At 40.4% G+C, this 16,090-nt stretch overlaps 1 protein-coding gene across 5 annotated transcripts in view; it reads right to left on the bottom strand.

The window, feature by feature from the left end:
* Map2 (microtubule associated protein 2) overlaps positions 1 to 15,815 on the bottom strand; it is a 270,127-nt gene extending 254,312 nt beyond the window's left edge. For all 5 annotated transcript variants that reach the window (XM_050154291.1, XM_050154288.1, XM_050154289.1 and 2 more), the window contains exon 1: positions 15,592 to 15,815. The gene's annotated coding sequence lies outside the window, so the exon portion shown is untranslated. The remainder of the gene's footprint in view (positions 1 to 15,591) is intronic.
* Positions 15,816 to 16,090: the final 275 nt, after the last annotated feature.

The following is a 16,090-nucleotide window of genomic DNA, read 5'->3' on the forward strand; positions in this document are numbered from 1 at the left end:
TCAGTCATACCACAAGGACACTTAATCAGCTATATCCATAGGAACATTATTCATAGTAGCCAGAACCTGGAAACTACTTAGATGCCCCTCAACCAAAGACTGAATAGAGAAAATGTGGTACATTTATGCAATGAAGTACTGCTCAGTGGTAAATAACAAAACATCGTGAAATTTGCAGGCAAAATGATCGCATTAGAAAAGAATCATCCTGAATGAGTTAACTCAAACCCAGAAATGCAATCACAATATGTACTCACTCATAAGTGGAGTAAAGCAAAGGATAACCAGGCCATAATCCACAGCCCCAGGAAAACTGGGGAACAAGGAGGACCCTAAGAGGGTCACATAGATAGCTCTAGGAAAGGGAAATAGGTAAGAAATCCTGGGTAAACTGGGGATAGGGAAGAGACGGGAGGGAATGGGTGATGAGAACATGAGGTAACAGGATGATCAAGTTGGGGAAAAGACAGAGAGGAAGAGCAATGAAAGAGATACCTTGATAGAGAGAGCCGTTATTTCAAGGGCTGGTAGATTCTTCCATATGGCAAGCATCTAGTTGCTCTTGTACCAGTTGTTCTAAAGCCTGCAGCTTAGAGGCCACTGTTGAACCCATATTGGTTTTTTAGTTAACCATTTTAAAGGCAGTACTTCTGAAGGTTTGTCACTTGCTTTGTGTTTTTGTACAGCCTGAATGACTGGTGACTTTTGTCTATAATATCTGCCCCCAAAACTTATGTTTTGGGGGCTGTAGGAATTTTAATCTGGATATTCAATTGCTGCAGTAGGTCACGACCCCACAAATTCACTGTAATATTAGCTATAAATGGCCTCAGTTTTCCTTTGTACCCTTCTGGCACTATGTATTCAACCCATCTTGTGCTTTGCTTTACTTGAGATAGGGTTCCAATTCCTAGGAACTGAACATCTATCTCTTTAAGAGGTGAAGTTAGATGCCAAGATTTTGGAGTAATGTAATATAGTAATATTATATATAGTATATAGTAATACTTATATCCACACCTGTGTCCATTAAGCCTTTAATAAAAATGCCATTTATAAACACGCTTAGCTTTGGAACTTTTTTTCAATTCTATTATTGGATTATATTACAAAGTTACATAACACAACTGTCACTAATTTGCAATATGGTTTCTGTGCTAAATACATCATGTACACTTAGATTTTGTGCAGGCGATATATAATGCGATAGTTAACTCCCAGGAGTCATGGTGTAGGTTAAGTGTTCATTTCATCCTTAGGACTCTGGTGCAAGAAGCAGCATGAGAAAGAGCTGCCCTGGCTCTGCTGCAGTGAGTAGCTCTTTGCTGAGCAGCAGTACGTTCCAGATGAGTCTAGCACAACCCAAAGCTCTGAGCTGAAGTGTGAGTGTGTACTCCCCCACAAAGCTATGCCATCCTCTCTTCAATTATGAGGATCTCCGAGAAAGATAAATGTCATTGTAGGTTTTTTTCAGTTACGTTTTCAGAAAAATACTAAATAAAATCGCTGTGGCTAACTCCATGATGAAGCATATTTTCATCATAGGAAGCTGAGTCCTGGTTATTTAATTTGTTGCAAGATCTCTGGTGGCAGTAGCTTTCATGGCTTTAAAGTATTTTGTGATATGGGAAAGAGCCCCATATCATATATTTTTTAAACCTTAAAACAATTAATCAATAGAAAAATGAAGGTTAAATATGTAGGTGCCATTATCTACTCATTTACAGATACAATCCATAGATCTTCTCTGTCTAACTCTGTCTCTGCCTCTCTCCCTCAGCAACCCCTCTCTCTCATAAAAATGCTTTAAAACCTTTCCTTCTAACATCTGGTTTACTTTGTACATTTTTCTATAATACCATGGACACAAGTCTATAGTTGTCTATGGACAATGATGCTTCTTATTCAAATCAGTTCTGACCATGCCTTTGACCATCAGTCAACATGTTGTCTAAGTTTCACTGTTTAAAATACAACTTGCTATACTTTCTTCTTCTCTTTGACTCTAAGCCATAAGAATAATGGTGAAAACAACCAAACTCATACATAGATACTGACAAAGTAGAATAAGCTGCTGACAACCTGTTTACCTGGGATTCTATATTTACCCCCTTTCTTTCCTGACATTATTTTTTCCTATGTTCCCTAATCTTTAAACAATTTTGTCATTTACCCTGTCATGCTCCTTGATCCCTTGATTACTTGTGTCTAAGAATCATTATCAAGTCACTTTAATTGGTATCAGGATCTTTCAGGTAGTTGTCATGGGACGCTCTCTCTTGTCTCACACTTGACTCATTTATAAAAGTGTCAAATGACCTCACTTAATTTAATGGGACAATTAAAAATAAAGTTACCCTTTAAAAGTACAAGGAAAGAATTCAGGAATCAGAAAAATGAATAGCAATTAGTTCTTTTAGTTTTTATTTTTATTTTTAAGGTTTTTGATAAAGAAGTGTGCATTGTGTATGCATGTGGAACAACTCCAATAAGAACTGATATTATTCTACCTTTTTGACTTCCCCACGTCTCTCTCTCTCCATGCCAGCTCTGCCAGCATCTCACACCTACATTTTTCATACTGATCTTTTCCAAATTACTTGTGAAAATGTCTATAACCATACTTCCAAAAGAGCCCCTAGTCTCCTTCTTTTAATAGGCTTGTGTCTCTAAATCACATTATAGACATGCTAGACCTACTACTGTTTCCTCTCAGATTTCTCTTGCCAATTCCAATACATCATCACACCACACTCACAATTGTCATTCCTGGTTACCAGCTCTGATGATGTCATAAAATCAAAGATTCTACATACAGTCAGTGTGTGAGGATCTACAAACCTGAAACCCAGTCATGCCATGTAATGTGCTCTGCTCATCGTTACCTGAGTACCTTTGCTTTCAATACTGTCCTTCCTAGGTTCTTGTCCAAGTCCAGCTTCGTTGGGACCCACATCATGTGCGATTTCCTTCTTGAAGCCTTTCACTCCTGCACATGGTGATGAATTTCACTTCTGAATTTGCATACTGCCTAATTTATATTATCATTCAGAATATTCTTAATTCTCATTTTGCCGTCTACATTACTAGCATCAACAGAAGAAGAAGGGTTTGTATATTTAATATTCTCTGACATGAATAGGACTGTATACATCAATGGGAAGTTCATTATTTTCTTGTTTCATTTTGTCACCAATCCTTTTGCATAACGTTTTATTTTTTGTTTGATGTTTAGTAATAGCTCAGTATTAAACAGCCCATAGTTGAATGTAATCCTAAGAACATTATTCATATTTTAGTATACATTGAAATTATTTGTCCATTTGTTATTACTATGTGAACATTTGAATAACTGCAGCTGTTAGATATTGATGGATACAGCTAATGGTTTTGTACTGAAGTGATTCATTTTATAAAGTAAGACTTAAAATAATGGAAGTAGAGGAAAGAAGTTCAAATAAAAATCAAGTGTAGTTTTATATTTCATTGTAAAATAAAAATGCTGATTTACCAAAATTGAATTTTCTTTGATGGAATACAGTCACATCCTCTTTTCATCATGGCTAATGACACTTTTAAACCTTTCTGTATAATGTCTTTGGTACAATATTATGGTCACAGTCTCTTGTTTTATACCTCTTCAGTTGTCTCTAGGCAATGACATTTTCAGTTCAAATCAGATCTGAATATGCCTATGGCCATCACTCTATATTTTGTCTATGCTTTGAAAATGCCTGCTAGAAATAATAATGCAAGGGGAGAATTGAGTAAATATTTTATTTCCTAATAAAGACAAGCTGAGAGAATAAACAGCTTCAAATCATGCCAAAAGTACTTAAGTGATAAACTATTAAGTGCATTGTTTAATGGTAAGTCCAGATGAGCATTGCATCACATGTGCAAACAACTAAAAAGTGAACCCAACACTTTACTGCAAGGGGAATATGCACAGGAAGAACACTGATTATTCATGGACGGATGATCCAAGGTCATCATGGAAGAGACCAGCTCACTGGAATTCTTGGGAGGTTTTCACCACTGCCTCTAAGAAGCAGGATATACTCCCCAGCTAGTTGTACCCCTCTGTGCCCTGCAGCTCGTTCCTCGGCACATGGCAGTTTACAATTGAAACTGTTATGGAAAGATACTCAAGGAATATTGTTATGTTGAGAATGGAATTGGGTTTTTCTTTTGTCTATGTCTCGCAAATATGGATTTGTAATGTTTTGCTTAAATTTCTTTGAAAATTTTAATGTGGGTACAAAAAAAGTCTGTTAAGAGGTTTAAATTAAGTATGCATGTAATCTTCTAACAGAAAAAGAATGTAATTTCATTATATTTGTTTATGTTATGTTAGATCAAATTATTACTCCAATCCTTACCACTAGCTTCTAATTTTCGAAATTGTTTCTCTCTTGTGATTTAACAAATTAGTGAATAAGATACAGATCTTTCTAAAGGGATTTAGAACATATAATTAATCTCTGAAAGCTGTGAAGGATTTTCAAAAATAATCTGGTTTTACAACTTCAAAAATTTGATTGCTGCAAGTAAAATACAAGTCAAACTGTGATGCAGGCTAGTCAGGAGGTCTGGCATCTACCTCCTGCTGTACTCTCCTGTTTTATTAGGTTCCCCAGGTTCATCAGACTCTGATGTCATTGCTCTTCTTTATGTTTCTCAGCTATGCAAGGTCTCTGCTTGCCTTAAAATCCCTCCCTCTGCTTCAACACTTACACACTTCTATGGCTCTATGTTTATTACTCTGTTCTACAAAGGCAGTGCATCCCACTGGAACCAAACTAAATGTTTTTGTTATAGATCCGTTGTATCATCTATTTGTATCTGAAGTATCCGCTCGTTTTTGTTTACCTTGCTAACTTCTGTGCCCTGCTGATAAAACATATTGGTTCTTTGAATGCAAAAATTTGCATGGCTTCTCCCGGAATTCTTCTTACTCAGAAAAGTACCTACTTTACCTTCAGGACCTGAAATCTTCATTTATTAGATAAATACACTGATGAATAATTAGATGCACATTAAGCAACATTTGGGCCATGCCAGCTTTAAGTGGCAAGGACACAGCGAGTCCTTCTCAGGTAAGGGAGTATGTACTCGGTCTTAACTCTTGACAGACAATCTTTAAATTTCAGACTATAAAAATAGGTCAAATCCAACAGGAAAGGGAGGAAATAATTTATCTAACAAGAGCTGCTTCCCCAGGCTTAGCTTGCTGGTATGCAGTTAAGACTGTTTTCCCATGTAAATGGCTTTACATGAAGAAACTTCTGAGAAAAACATGTACAGAAATCGTTATCCAACTGTAGGTCAAATCCTGTAAGGAATATATGCCAGCCACCTTCTCAGTAACAAAAAGGTCACTCCAACTCTGATGGTCAATTAAATATGTTCATCTGGAGAATCAGGACACACAGCAAGGCACTCTCTAACAGAGAATGATGTTAGAATCCTTTCATTCCCCAGAGAGTGCTGGAGTTTCGGTTTGCAGCAGGAGAGAATATGTTTCTCTTTAAATATTTAAGCATGGTTTCTGCTTAATTTCCTTCCTCCAAGATGCTCGTCATGCCTTTCAAATATTTGTCTACAGAACATTCTACAATGCCTAAGCAGCGTGGGCGCAGGTGGAGTGCTACTGAGCACAGTAACCACGGCAACACCTAATTCTCATTTAATTTGCCATTTCCTTAGACAAAGCAAAAACACAAGAAGGATAGAGCACTGTAGGCAGAGAAACAGGAAGGGGAGCAGGAGTGGGAAGGTAAGTGGGAACCAGGCACAGACAGCGGCCTACAGGCTTTCTAGTTCGCTTCCTTTAACTAAAAATGCCAAGGCTGGGGGAGACACAGAAACTATTTTTGAGAAAAATTTTATGGTGCTGTATATCAGAAGAAAAATCTAACCTGGCTATTTTTAATGGACTCTCTTTACGCAGAGTACTAAGTTTAAACACAAACCCAGTCAACCTGAAGGCTTCAGTGACAATGATTCAAGGTCAGAGCAAAACTCCTTGGCTACTCAAGTCCCCTGGGTCTGGCCATTCCTCCCCAGAGTTGAAGCTTCTCTCCTATGAGATCCAAACCACAGGAATGCCCCTGAAGCAGGAGCTATAAGTGTTTCCTGGACCAGATTTATTCTCTGGGCTTCAGCAGAGAAGCTGGCACACAGCTAGTTGGAAGGGCCCTAAATTCCGAGTCCCTCCCTCTTTTATTATCCACGTGAAAGCCAACTGAGTCACAAGATTGGGCAGGTACAGCTGCCACTTTCCTCTACCCTTAGCTCAGAAAAATAAAAATATAAGGCAGCCTACGAACACAGAGCCAGGGTGAGATGTGCCCTCAACGGCACCGTTAAGAAGGGGCTGAGTATGGGACCAATCTACGGAATCCCAAACCTGCTTCCCAGCCAACTACCTCAGGAACGTCCCTCATTGGCTGCCTGCCATAGCTGGCTTACTGATACATCTTGTCTCCACTGAATACCTTTATATTAACATATAATCAGTAAAATCTTAACACTTGAAGCTCGTTTAGTAGCAGAACATGGGACACAGAAGAAACACTTTAATAATATACAAGTTTTATTGGTCAATTCAAATCCCTTATTTTTTTTTAAACAGGACCTCACCTCACCCAGGCTGGTGTCAACTAGCTATGTTGCAAAAGTTGACCTGAATCTCTGACACCCTGCTTTCACCCAGAGCCCTGGGATTACAGACATGCACCACCCCACCATCTTTCTGCTATGTTGGCAATCTACTGCAGGGCTTCATGCATGGTAGGCAAAAACTTTACCACCTGAGCTACATCTCCAGCCTAGATTCAACAATCTAGACTATCAAATGCAATGACGTGATGTATCTCCAGGCACATAAGCACACACTCCTTTAGAGCCAGTAAGTTCTCGGGGTTATGAAGCATTGTGCTGTTATTTAAAATACAGACACATTAGGAAGGAAAAAGACGAAGATTGTATTTCAAATGCAAGTAACTCATTTTCAGTGATACTTTCTTTTACAATAAAGGACTTTAGAGTTCCTAAGTCCCCATGATACTCTCTGTAAAGTCCACATGAGTCTCTGGAATCAGAAAGCACAGAGATGTACAAAGCTGTCACTGCTTCCAATTTGGGTACCAACCACAGTCATTCAGTGTTTTCCCACTCAAAGGGGAAAATGAATTAGTGATACACAAACAAACAACAAACTCCCAAGTGTCACCAAAAGCCACTCCGTCCTCTGCTGCAACACTCATCATACACTTTATCAACAAAGCCATTTGGTCTGCTGCATTGCATTCTCCAGGGAATAATGACGGTGGGAGTCCTATATTGTATTCAGTAATGTTTTTACTGTTTTAAAGATTAAATCACAGTGATTAAATTACAGATAAAAGACTGTAGATAGGAGCTATATGTTTCATTTTCATAAAGTATTCACAATTTTTCATATAAATTGAGTTGAATATTACATTTCTCATATGGAACTTTATAAAATGTTTTTAAGTTAAATAAAAGTCCAATGGCCCTAATAACAATTGATCTCAACTATAAAAAACTGTTGTGTGCATGCATGCTTGCATGTGAGGGTATGTACGTGTGTGTGTGTGCACATATATGTAACTGTCTTATAGAATAATCACACATTCACATACCACCAACTTCATTTTATTCCTCTGTGAAACACAAGATGACAGAGTAAGTAGGCTAAGAAGTACTATAATAAAAACACTGTGAGGTGAAGATCAAACAATAAGAAGTGCATGTTGTAAATGAAAGGATTAGATCTGTTTCTTGCTATACCACAGGACAGTGTTTCCTGATTGAATCCTAAAAACATTTTCTACCTATTTTACTCAGTGAGTTGTAAGGATATAGGGTCTCCTACCCACCAAAATATGTAGGTGGAGTAATATGAAGTAGGCTTCATACTAATATTTTCATCCTGCCAGAGAGAATACATGGAAAACAACTAAATTGCAAATTTTAGAGATAAGATACACAAATACAACAGTAAAACACCAAAGCTAGTGTCTGGGTTAAGTTTTTTTTTATTGCTGTGAAGAGACACCATGACCACAGCAACTCCTATAAATGGAAACATTTCATTGAAAAGGCTTGGTTACAGTTTCAGAGGTTCAGTCCATTATCATCATGGCGGGGAGCATGGCAGCATGTAGGCAGATGTGGTGTTGTAGCTGAGATCCCTACATGTTGACTCAGAGACAACAGGACACCAACTGACTGTCACACTGAGTAAAAAGAGACCCCAAAGCCCGTCCCACAGTGACACAGTTCCTCCAACAAGACTGTACCCCTAATAGTGCCACTCCCTATGGGGGCCGTTTTCTTTAAACCACCGCAGAGGGGCCTTATTTAGTTGTCGTTTTGCTCCTGGAAATGATGCTGAGGTGCTTTCCAGTCCAGAGTGTCAGATCGTTTCTCCTACCAACTCACATCATCACGGTGCTACAGTATCTCCAGTCCATCACAGTGGGGTGTTTGCAGTAGGGAAATGAATGGTTATGGTTGTTGTGACAATGCCCTAAGCATCTTCAATAACAATGACCATGGAATGCAAAGGCTTCATGCTAACACAATTATCCTGCCTCAAACAGCCCATACCTATGCTTACTTATAAGTCTTCTTTAAACTTAAAGATCTATATAGTTAAGGGATGAAATTGTTGATATTCAAGCACTCACTGTGTTTTGCAGTCATTTTCAGGTAGATTTTAGATTAGCTACTGATAATGTTATATAGAGAATTGAGATTTGGAATATTTACTTAAACTTAGTTCAATATTTATTGATCGATCCACTGTTTTTGGTGTATATCTGTTTATTCATCTAACCCGTCTAGCATGAAAACAATAGACTGCCAGTAGTCGCTATTCAATTTAACTTAAAAAAAAAAACAGGAAGAACAACCAAACTGTTTTATTTGGTGTTGGGTAATTCAAATAACTTTTTTTTTTAAAGATTGATTAGCCAAAGTTCTCACTTTGAAGTGATTAATCATAGAAATGTACCATCGTTGCCTGGAAAATGTTTAAATAATTTAAAGAAAAGTGACAAGAAAATAATTGTCATGAGTAACTCTCTTTGAAATAGAGCCTGGGGGCTAGGAGGATACTCAGTTTGTAAACTGCTAAGCATGAGAACCTGAGTTTGGAGAGCAGAGACCTGGGGGTAAGGAATGGAGAGAGATGGATCCCTGGAGCTCACTAGGAGCCAACCAGTGAGCTCATGGCTCAAGGAGCAAGCCTCCCCCCCACCCTATATCCCCCAACATGGTAGAGAGCAGCTGCGCATGACAGCTCGTGTCATCCAAATGCTGTGAAACAATCCTTTTTTGCACTATGAACATGCATTACTCTCATTTGCTAATAAAAAGCTGACTGGCCAATAGCTGGGCAGGAAGAGACTGGGGGCAAAAGCCAGACTGGGAGAATTCTGGGAAGAGAAAGGGTAGAGTCAGAGAGTTGTGAGCAAATGCAGAGAAGCAAGATGAGAATGTTGTACTGGGAAAAGGTATGAAGTCATGTGGCTAAACATAGATAATAATTTAAATGTAAGAGTTAGTTAGTAACAAGCCTGAGCTATCTGCTGAACATTTATAATTAATATAAGCCTCTGTGTGGTAATTTGGGAGGCAGCTGCCAGGTATTTGGAATAGGCGGTTGGTGCAGACAATGTCCGTTTACATTCTCTGTCCTCATCATGCACTGGACTAGTATAAATCAATGGGGAGATACAAAGCAGCAACTTCCTGATTTGGGATGTCTTATTGAGGAAGGATGCTTCATGATGGAAGAGCTGCAGACAAGGAAAAGACTGCCTCGGAGATAGAAAAAGGGAAAGCCAAAGATAGGACCAAAATAGGGGCAAGTCTTAAGGAGGAAAAGTTAGATTAATGCTGCATGTGAAACAGAAATAGAAGCATAATGGAGAATAACTATATACAAAACAGCAGCCTGTATTTTCACATCACTAAGGATCGGTGATGTTTTTGTTGTCTATTTATTGCAAATTAAAAGTACTGAGCAAAGGGGAGGTAGGAAAGCAGGGAGACAGGAAAGAAAAAAAGAAGATAAAAAAGTCCAGCTATGCACTTGTAAATGCATATGTAAATATGTAACTCATGAGTTTACAAACGGCCAAGATACAATTAAAGAAATGTTCAACGTGCTTAGCCATCAGGAAAATACAAATCAAATCACTCTGAGATTCCATCTTACACCTGTCAGAATGGTTAAGATCAATAACACAAGTGACAGTCCATTCTGGTGAGAATCCGGAATATGGGGAACACCCCTCCATTGTTGGTGGGAGTGCAAACTTGTACAGTCACGATGGAAATCAATACGATGGTTCCTCAGGAAGTTGATAATTGATCTACCTCAAGATACAGCTATACTTCTCTTAAGCATATATTCAAAGGATACTCCATCCTACCATAAGACACTTGTTCAACTATGTTTGCTGCAGTTTTATTTATAATAGCCGGAAACTGGAAGCAACCTAGATGTCCCTCAATGGAAGAGTTAAAATGTGGTACACGATGGAGTATTACTTGTATTTTTTTAAACATCATCATGAAATTTGCAGTCAAATGGGTACACTAGAAAAAAAATTCTGAATAAGGTAACCCAGACCCAGAAAGAAAATATAGTATTCATTCACTTATAAGTAGATATTAGCTATGAAGTAAATGATAATCCAAACTACAAATCCATAGACTTGGGATTTAAGTAAAGACAGCAGAGTCTAGTGCTGAGGATGAGACCCACACAATGCATCAAATATGGAGAAGTGAAGCTGGTGCCTACACGGAACCTAAATTCTAGTCTCTTAGGTGTGGGAAGGTACTCTGCAGACTACCAAAAGATAATCATGGACATCAACCCAGTCATAAAGCTTCTGACCTACAATCTGTCCTGCCTGCAAAGAACGTGTGAGAGTAGTGAACCAATGTCTGATTTCATTTAAGAATTACCCCATGGGAGGGAATCCAGTCCTGAAGCTGCTTGGGTAACCAAGAATCAGAGACTAGATGGCCTAGAGACCTAGGGTAAAACTAAACACTACTAGAAAACCAATATTACAAGGTCCTCTGAATCAACTAAACAAGGTGCATATAAGCTCACAGGGACAGAAGCAGCAAGCACAGGGCCTTCATGGACTGCACCAGGTCCTCTGTGTATATATTATAGCTATTAGCTTAGTATTTTCAAGGGACTCCCTCTCGTGGGAAAGGGTGAGTTTCTTACTCTTGTGCCTGCTCTTGGGACTCTTCTCCTCCTGTGGGATTGCCATATTCAACTTTGAAATGAATTTTTTGCTCCATCTTATTTTATTTTGTCATATTTGGTTGTCATCTCTTAGAAACCTGTCCTTCCCTAATGAGAGACAGAATGGGTGTGGAAATGGTGGAGAAGGGAGGTAAGGAGGAACTGGGAGGAGTAGAGGAAAGGGAAACTATAATTGGGATATAGTGTATGAGAAAAGAATCTATTTTCAATACAAGAAAAAATGAAAAATAAAAATAAACGAGTTTAGTTAGGTATCATAGTACATTTCCTGTCATCCAGAACAAGAAAAATCTGAGGAAGGAGGGTAGAACCCAAATTAAATCTGAGCTTGCTTTAGGAATTCCAGGCCTATTTATTCTATATGAAGTTTCGTAGTCTCAAAGTAAGAAAAAAAATAAATGAATAAATAAAATAGTTGCACTTAAAATCTCATTAGCATCACAAAAATCAGATACACGATAGATAGATAGATAGATATTGATAGACAGACAGACAGATAGATAGAATTTGTCCCTTCTGTTATATTTTGTAACAGAAAACAATGTTTAAAACGTTTTCCCTTGTGTACAATATAAACTTAACAACAGAGTGAGAGAAGATTTTTCTTCTGTTTAAATTACCAAACAATTCCCCTAAAATGTGGAAGTTAAATATATCACAGCTGAGTATGTCACCACAAAAAGGAAATTCATCTTTTGGAGAGGAATGACCAAAGTTCAAAGGTTAGATTCAAAATGTTTCCATAAAGTCAACTAATTGGGCTCACACTGTTTTGAACTTTTTAATTCACTACAGACCTGCTTTCAATAAGTATCCTGTATAATTTTAACAAGGAAGTACCCAGAGCTTTAAGCTCAAAGCAATGTTGTGGGAGGATAAGGGACACAACATTGCATTGAGGTAGAAAAGCAAAACAGATTTCTTCCACCTCCACCCACGCCCATAAGCTCTCATCTGCACCCTACATGGACAAACACTAGCAGCTGAGAATTTTCTTTCATCCTTCTGACTCCCTTTATACCCTACCAGGTACCCAGACTTCCCCATAGACCCTTTCCCTTGGTTTCAGCCTTTAGGTCAACCATCTTACTTGACAGTCCCATATTTGCTTTGGGTGCTTGGAGATTCCTGGTGCTAATCAATAAACCTCAGATAATGACATGAGTGGAAGAGCTTATTAACATCTGTAACCCATCAAGATCAGACACAAAAGAGGCAACCAATGGTCCTAAACGCCTGCGTTCAGTTAGTGACTTACCTAAGCCAAGCATTGAGGGGGTAATACTGATCAGACACTGCTTTCTTTATCTCTGGTTCTTTACTTTCGTCTGCTAAAAGGAAGTCAAGCACTGAAAAGAACATAACTGTCAGTCACCCTAGGACCCCCGTCAACTTCCTCTGCTCTGTCTCCATGGAAGGGTACCCTTGCTCCCAACTGCACATTTAGTCAAATGGATGTAACATCTGCTTGACTGCCAGAGTGCAAAAGTGTTCTCTTCTCTGTCATCTAACTGACAGTGAAATTCAACAAATATATGTGTGTCATAAGGGAATATTAAAATCTACCAAACAAGCATTTCTTTTCCTTTCCTCATGACATTTAGAAAATGTGTAAAATGGTTTAAACCAGGGATTGGGGGAGGCATGGACTGAAATTGTTCCTTCAGTCCTACAACATTCTGTGCCAAGTTTCATTTCTGACTCTGTATTTCTGGCCAGAATCAAGATCCCTGAAAAGAAATACATAAAAGAGAAAAATATGCCTTTCCTTCAACCTCGGCAGAGCCATGTTGGCAGAGGCGGCTGTGGGAAGAACAGGGCTTCTGGCCTGGGATGGGCTTGTTGCTGGTGTTTGCTCTTCATTGAGAGGATGTCAGCTCCCTCAATGAGACTGAAGCACCTACTAGCATGAGGTCATGGTTGTGCCAGTTTCACTGGGCCGGGCTCTTGCAGCACATTCCATCTCCTTCCTCCCGGAGAAGGTGCTGTAAACAAGAGAGAGAGAGAGAGAGAGAGAGAGAGAGAGAGAGAGAGAGAGAGAGAGAGAGAGAGAGAGAGAGAGAGACCCTGTTGTGATGTAAACACATCCTAAACTCAAAAGCCTGGAAATGCTGGTTCCACCTGTAGCAGTCTAGACAAAAGTAGGAGCAAGGAAAAGGACAAGAATGGTCAGCAAGAAAAGCTTTTGGTTATTGGGGAAGGAGAGGGAGTTAAGACACAAGAAACACAATGAAAATAAAAATTAATGCCCCTAAAATATTAGGTTTTTAGAACGGGAAGACAAATTGTTAAATTGTCTAGATGCCTTCATATATGCAATTTCTCACATATGAGATTAAAAACTTTGGAAATTAAATAAAATTATAACAAATTGAAATATGATAGAATAAAACTAAGTAAACCACAGATAAATGGCATGCACCAAATAGGAAATAACTGGTCTGATAATATCAAAATCATGAATGCAGATGTCAGGCTATGAAAATTAGATAAGAGTCACAGGGAAATTAATGCTAGGACACATACACATGGCACTGAGCACAAATTCAACATTTTCCTATTGAAGTAAAAACAGACTTTCCCCTGTCCTAGAAGGGGAGGGGGTCCTTGTGTGCATGGGGAAACTGACTGGAAATGATTTGCAAATCTTAAATTATTCTTACCAGAAATGACAGATACTAGATTCAGCTAAAGGAGTGTAATGTTCCTCGTGGGTATAAAATCAAAGCGTTTTAAAGCATCATTGTTTATTCAATCTATTTTGGGCTGCCAAAAATATCATAAGGGACCAGAGCGGAATGAAAGGGTGACAGTTGTCTGCTCTCATACTGGGCTGGTACCTGCAGCTCACACACAGGGAGCTTTTGCATAACGTGGCTCACATAAAAGGCTTTGTTCTCCATCGCCTCACTGTGGCCGCAAGCCTCAACTTCAGCTTGCAGGCATTTCCTCTCACCGATCATTTGAAAGAAATTCATCTTTAATAGGTAAGTTGGTTCCTTACTAATATTCATTTATTTTCCCGAAACTATGTACCACCCAATTATAGGTTTTTGGGTTGTTCTTTTAAAACACAAATTTCATTCAGAGCATAATCCTCAAACCGAAGAAAATGAATTTAAAAGATGTGTCTTTTGGCTATCCACACCATTTTGTAGCATGTGTGCAGGGTGTGTGTGTGTGTGTGTGTGTGTGTGTGTGTGTGTGTGTGTGTCTGCATCTTGACAAAAGCTTCACACCCAGTTTCAAAAGGTCTGTGTCCTGGTTGCCTTACTATAAGAGCTTACAACAGAGGGCAAACAGTAATTATCACAAGCCAGCTTGTTGCTAACCAACCCTTTTTATCTACTGACAAAATCCAGAATCCCTGATACCAGGAGGAAAAACACCAATTTCCAGTTTTCTAGGACTGTGCTTCTGACACCAGCAGCTCACTCTCCCCTCCCCCTCCTCACACACCCAAACACACACCTCCCCGCTCCTGGTTCCGAGGCCTTCTCTGCCATTAAATTTCCATTCTGGAACAAAGGCGAGGCTACGCAAGGCAGTTATTACTCCAGTCCCCCACTCGCAAAGAAAAGCTTCAGAATTAAGGAATGAATAGAAGAGGAGAGATGCAGCTGGGTACCCACCCCTCTCCTTTAGGAAGAAAGGGCAATGCTGAAATCCAAGCTCAGCCAGGCTTGTACCTTAGGGCCCCGCCCTCTATACAACCGAGGAACAGTTGTTCATTTTCCTAAAATTATCAAAATATACCAATTTTCTTTTTCCTGTTGTCTCTGGAGAAATGATTTTAAATTGGCTGGGTTCCCCTTCACCCTTCCTCAGTGTGCAGAGCTCTGAGGACACATAGTAATAATATTATTACAGACACATTATTATTAATAATAATAATAATAATAAATACAATAAAAAAGAAATAAATTCTCTACTTTCAATTCCTTTCCTCGAGATCTTTCTATAGCTCGGGCCATGCTAACTCTCAAAACACGTACCCCAACCTGAACCGAAGTTTCCCGTGGTTTTAAAGTGGTACCTAAGGAGGTCACTGGCTCATCTACAAATCGAGAGCTTAGGTACCGAGCCGGGTCCCTTGCCCCGGAGTGACACCTGGACAGCGCCAACCGGCGCGGGCTCTCTCCCAGAGCACAGCGGACGAGACTAGCCGGTCGGGTCGGGTTCCTACTTTCCGGGCTGCGGCTCCTCTCGGCGGAGCCGGAGGACGAAGGACCGGCGCGGAGCGAGGCGGGACGATGTCTTACCTGGGCGCGGAAAGTGGACGCACCCGCGGTCGCGGCTGACTCGGAGAGCTTAGAGCTCCTCCGTGGGAGGAGCCGGGGAGGCCGGACGACGGCAGAAGCGAGGAGAGGACCGAGAGGAGAGAGAAAGAGGCCGGAGGGAAGTCGAGGGAGAGAGGATGCTGCCGCTGCCGCTGCCGCCGCCGCAGAGAGCCCGCGCAGCCGAGCGCCGCCCCGTGCTCGCCCCAGCCGGGCTCCGCGGCCGCCCCGCCCCGCCTGTTCCCGCCCCGCTCAGGGCCCGCCCGGCTCCGCCACCGTTCGCACTGGCGCTGCCACCGCCGCAGTACCGGGGAGGGGGAGCGCAGGGCCCCGCCTACTACCGCAGCCGGGCGACCGCCAGACCGGGACAGCTAGGCTAGGAGCCCCAGAGCCCCGCCCAGCCAAGGCCAAGGGCGGCAGGGCCTGCCTTGCAGTACGCCCCTCTAGGCTTGCAAAGTGAGCAGCAGAGACAAGCCGGCCTCCT

The sequence above is a fragment of the Alexandromys fortis genome, unplaced genomic scaffold (genome assembly GCF_014885135.2).
Source record: "Alexandromys fortis isolate MF-2015 unplaced genomic scaffold, M_Fortis_MF-2015_v1.1 scaffold_40, whole genome shotgun sequence".
Lineage (NCBI taxonomy): Eukaryota > Metazoa > Chordata > Mammalia > Rodentia > Cricetidae > Alexandromys > Alexandromys fortis.